We start from the raw sequence: 5,489 nt of genomic DNA on the forward strand, positions 1-5,489 counted from the left end.
GGGGCCCTTTCTCTTGTTTGTTGATCATTCTCACAGAGTTTACAGATGGTTGTGGTACCTGTGTTGCACTGGGCCTCTGTGGTAGCAGGGTAGTGCTACATTCTTCCAGAAGAAGTAGCAGCCTGGCATTTGCTGAAGCTTCTCTAGCTCTACTCTCTTGAGCTGGGCTGGATTGTGAGGGATTTCCATCTCCCAGACAGCAAGTAGCAAGGTAGTGTCCCAGGATCTAAAATCTTTTCTCAGACCCACGTTCCTGGTTCAGGGCTGTGTCACCTCCAAGAGAGACCTTACTCTGAATTATGGTACATTTACCAAATTTTATTCTTTGCAGGCCAGGCCAAAGCCAGGCAACAGGCATCTGCCCAATAATCACAAAATAATTCTGCAGTTCAGGGTTCCCCAGTTTTGAATTCTAAAGTTCTCTGTTCTTATGCAAACAGCTAGGAAACAAAACTCAGAGGCAGTTTTTGCTCTGGGTAAGTACATTATCCCTGCAAGCTGCTTTCTTTATTTTATTCTGCCATATGCAAGCCTCGTATTTGTTTCCCTTTGTCATTGTCCCCTTTTAATCCAGCACAATTGCCAAGTTTGAAAGTAGCACATGCTTATACCAATATAGGGAATGGCTTATGTAAATGTTTGAGGTGGGAGGCGCATGAGAGTATTGTAAAAATCTGAGCTGGGCATTACAGCTATAGTTCCTACTCTCATTGAAAGAAAGATCCTTTCTCTCTACCTTCCTTTATACCTTTTCATATCCCCACAGTGCCTAGTAAAATGCTCACTCACAGACAGGGTTCCCTTAACATGTTCACACTTAGCTAGTTGACTTCCTGGGTGCCTGACACTTGGTATTGGGTTTGTGGTCATGCCCTCTGAATTTCTCAGGGAAACACAAACAGTGGTTGAGTTAATCTCCCTATCTGTGCTGGGTGCACCAGAGCCTGGTATCTTTCTGTGGCCTCTGTAATTATAAAGCCAAATGAGGAGGTGGTAGCAGAATTGGAGCTTAATGTTCTGGAAGAGCAATTAAGGTTTAGATCAGTACAGAGCTCTCTGTGGAGCCCAGTCTTTGAAGGGATTTGTGTTGCTGCCATTCTTATAAGATTATGGGTAATTTGGGGGTCTGTAGGTCAGATTCCCAATTACAAAGGACAGACACTGCCTCTTTGGAAGAGATCACTGGGAAAATTTTGGGTCAACAACATCCAAGTCCTTCATTCTTTAATTCAGCTCATTGGATTGTTCCTGAGTGTTTTCCTCTCCTTATGAACAGGTGAGCAGCTTTGGTCTCATAGGAAGATGGCTCCCACTGACTGGAGGGAACTGGGATGGAGTTAGCTCCTGAGAGAATCCTGGCTCTTGGGGTGCAGAACCTCTCTCATTTTAGGTGCTTCTACTCCCATTGGAATGACTGAGTTGCTGGAAAGGTCCTAGAGAGATGCATAGGCTTGAACATGGGTTGGGTAGAATGTGATCACCCTGCCTTCTTTGCTTACCTTTTGGTGTGGCTCTTAGTTTCCTTTTCATGGCAATTAAAAGATAATACTAGGAGCAAAGCTCACCTGTTGCCCCCATTTCCTGTTCCATATCACCCTGTTATTATCAGAGTCCCTTTCTTCTTTCAAGAGGCAGCTCAAACACCCCATTGTACATGGAGTCTTTCCTGATTGCCCCAACTGCTAGTTCCTTTCAATGAGGTATTTAACTATATTCTATTTATTCTAATTATACTTTTGCTGCATATACTTACATATGGACTTGGTTCTGAAATTAAGATATAAACTCCTTGTATCCCTAGCACCTAGCACAGTGCCTTAAACATAGTAGACACTTGGGGGAAGGAAAAGGAATAAATAATTTTCTAGCACCTGCTATGTGCCAAGCACTATGCTAAGTGCTTTATAAATATTATATCCTTTGATCTTCACAACAATACTGTAATATGGATGCTATTATTATGCCCATTTTACAGTTGAAGGAACAGAGGCAAACAGAGGTTAAAGTGACTTGCCTAGGATAACACCATTAGTAAATGTCTGAGGCTATATTTGAACTCATGTCTTCTTGATTCCCTGTCCAGCTGTTCCACCTAACTGCCTCTGTAAAATAAATAAATACATGTTTGTTAATTAATTGGTTGATATGTATACCCAGAAACAACACCAATAAAATACTGGGGTGTGTGTGTGTGTGTGTGTGTGTGTGTGTGTGTGTGTGTGTTCTGGTTGACTCAAAGTCTTACTGTCTCACTACCTTCTCATTTTATTGAATGCTTCCTCTGCTAAAGTCTTTCCCTGATGGGTCACTATGAAATAAGCTGAAATCTGGTTTCTTCGAGGGGAGAGCCAGCTCTGCTAGGGCCTACTAAGCTGAAAAGGCTTTTAGGCCAGGCACATGGAGAGACTGTGTCTGTTTTTCAGAGGTCAGACTGTAATTAAGTTTAGAGAAACTCAGCAGTGGGCTGACCCAAAGGTGATGAATTTTTTGGTCCTGGAGGCAAGAATGACCTATAGAAGGGTTGCCATCTTTGCTGTTGGAGGAAATGAAGATCCTTGAAATATTGAAATTGAGCTCTTAAAACTGTAGCTGGTGAATCTATGGTACTGTTTAGAAATGATTGTAATTTAATTAATTTACAAAAACTTACATTTCAACATAATTTCCCACCCCTCTTCCTCCCCTCACTAAAATAGCATAGACAGGTTTAGGTAAGATCCTAGGTTTTGGGGTTGGAAAGGACTTTGGAAATTATTTTGTTTAATGTTTATTTTTATAGATGAGGAAATAAATGCTTAAGGAGATGAAGTGAGTTGTTTAAGGTTCTAGAGGTTATAAATGGTAGATGTGGGATTAGAACCCAGATCTTCTGCCTCCAAATTGAATTCTCTTTTGATTTGTTCTTATGCACAGTAAGTCTATCACAAAGGACCCTGGGTTTAGAGGTGGAAGACCAGGTTTGAATCCTGATCACCACTCATTACCTCATGACCTTGGGAAGTCACTTAACATTTTGGGGCCTCAGTGTTCTCATTTGTAAAATTAGGGGATTGAACTAAATGATCTCTAAAGTCTCATGCAGCTAGAACAGTGTCTGAATCTATGTTAAATCTTCTGCAGACTGACATCCAGTTGTCCCAACTAGATGACCTTTAAGGTTGCTTATAAGTGTAAAATTCCATTATTCCATGATTAAACGGTGTCTGTAGACTAGCAGAAGGAGATATTTAAAGCCATTGACATCATCCACTGACCTATGTTAGTAAGGCTTCTCATTTCAAAGCTTATAATTTTTCAGAAAATGGGACTTTAGCCAGATTCCCATTTCTCCAACCTACCTTTCCAGTCTTACTGCACATTACTGCCCTTTATACACTGCATATTCCAGTCAAGTTCAATTATTCTTTACCTCCTGTTCTCATCCTGCCCTCAGTCACCTCTCTCAGCATTTGCACATGTCATCTCCCATTTCTGGACAGGCTTCCTCCACATTTCTGCCTGTTGAAAATTCCCCCATTTTTCAAATCCTATTCCAGGCACTAACTCCTTCAGGAGGGTTTTTCCAATGCCCCAGCTAGAGGACACACTTCTTTCATGAATCTCTCATCTCTCTGGCCTTATAGACACTGTTCTTATTTTTAACTTGCATTAGTTACTGGTCATAACAATAATATAGTAATAGCTACATTTATATATCACCTTAACGTTTATGAAACATTTTATATACGTGATCTCACTTGAACCTCATGAAAATCCTATGAGGCAAGTACTAAAGATATAATTATTCCCATTTTATAGAAGAAGAAACTGAGGGTCAGAATATTCAAGATGATAAGCTGATGGTCCCAGAGTAGGCAGTATCAGAGACAGGATTCAAACTCAGATCTCTCCTCCAAGCATAGGGCTCTTTCTATAGCATTCTGTCTCTCATATCTCATCACCCCCAAGCCTTCAAATAGTGGGTGACTACTAAGTGTTTGGGGCAATTAGGTGGTATAGCAGATAGGATGCTGATAGAACGCTGGGTGTGGAGTCAGGAAGACTCATCTTCCTGAATTCAAATCTGGCCTCAGACACTTACTAACTGGGTGACCCTGGACAAGTCACTTAAGTCTGCCTGAGTTCCTCATCTGTAAAATGAGCTGGAGAGCAAATGGAAAACTACTCCAGTATCTTTGCCAAGAAAACCCCAAAATGGGTCATGAAGAGTCAGACATGACTGAAAAATGACTCAACAACAACAAGAAGTGTTGAATTGAATTAGGTTATCCATCCTTAATCAGCTTAACTGTGGATAGCCATCCCTTTAAGGTCCTACAACCCAAAATAATAAAAAAGGTTGTCTATGTAATAGTATACACTGGACTAGAAACTCAATGACTTAATGTTCTATTCCCTAAATAGGATTTTTTCTGACTCTGACTTTAGATAATTAATTTAACCTTTCTTCTAGCTTTCATTTCCTCATCTCTGTTACTGAAAAGCTGCAAATAATTATTAACAAAATTTATTAACCCTTTCCAGAACTGTATAACATGAAGTGTCATTAAAAGGCAAAAGTATCCAAAGAAATAATGTGAGCTCTGTGGAATGTTAGTCTGGGAGAATGTAATCCCTTTAGGGAAAAGACTGTCTCATTTGACTTTGCATCTTCACATAGCTAGTATGTAAGAAATGCTTGTTGATGGAATCAGTGAATGAAATAGCAAGAATGAAGAAGAAAATCTAAATTTTATCAGTAGCATCCACATAAAAACTGAAGAAAGCTACAATATTAAAATGCTTTTTCCTTTTAAAAATCATTATTTAACCTACAAGACAGCAATTTTAGAGAATATGCCATGTTTTTGCTCATATTCTTCTCTATGCCTAAAACGTTCTCACTCCACCCAACTGCTTTATTTTACCTGTTCAGTTCTTAAGTATCTCAAATCAGATGCCATTTTCCTTGATCTCCCCTGTCAGTAATGATGTCCCCTCTGGAACTTCATATAGTAATTTATTTGTACCACCAATACACTTATCTTGTAAGATTATACATTAAAGTTATGTGTATTTGTGTCCTGGCTACCCTCTAGATTGCTAGCTCCATGAGGGCAGGGATTATAAACTATCTAAACTATGCATTTTTCCTAACAGCACCTGAGCATGTTTGTTGAATAATGGCATACACATGTAAGATTCAAAAATCTTGAGGTCTTAGATTGTTTTCTCTATGTATCAGCAACTCTTAAAACAGCACCTGGAGGTGCTTAATAAATACTTGTTTGTTTGTTGACTGATAAAGAAGTAGATATTCAGGGATCATTCATATCCTTCTCATGAATACGTATTATCAGTCACAGATTAATCAAAACCTGGTCTTATTTCCAGGTCCGATTAGAATATTTCTTTGCTAACTTATCCTGAATCTTTATCTTAGAGTTCCATCTTTCTATGGACTAACTTTAGTCCATACTTTTCAGGCCAGGCAGGTATCTTATCCAAAT

The sequence above is a fragment of the Vombatus ursinus genome, unplaced genomic scaffold, assembly GCF_900497805.2.
Source record: "Vombatus ursinus unplaced genomic scaffold, bare-nosed wombat genome assembly UNPS02014791.1, whole genome shotgun sequence".
Classification (NCBI taxonomy): domain Eukaryota; kingdom Metazoa; phylum Chordata; class Mammalia; order Diprotodontia; family Vombatidae; genus Vombatus; species Vombatus ursinus.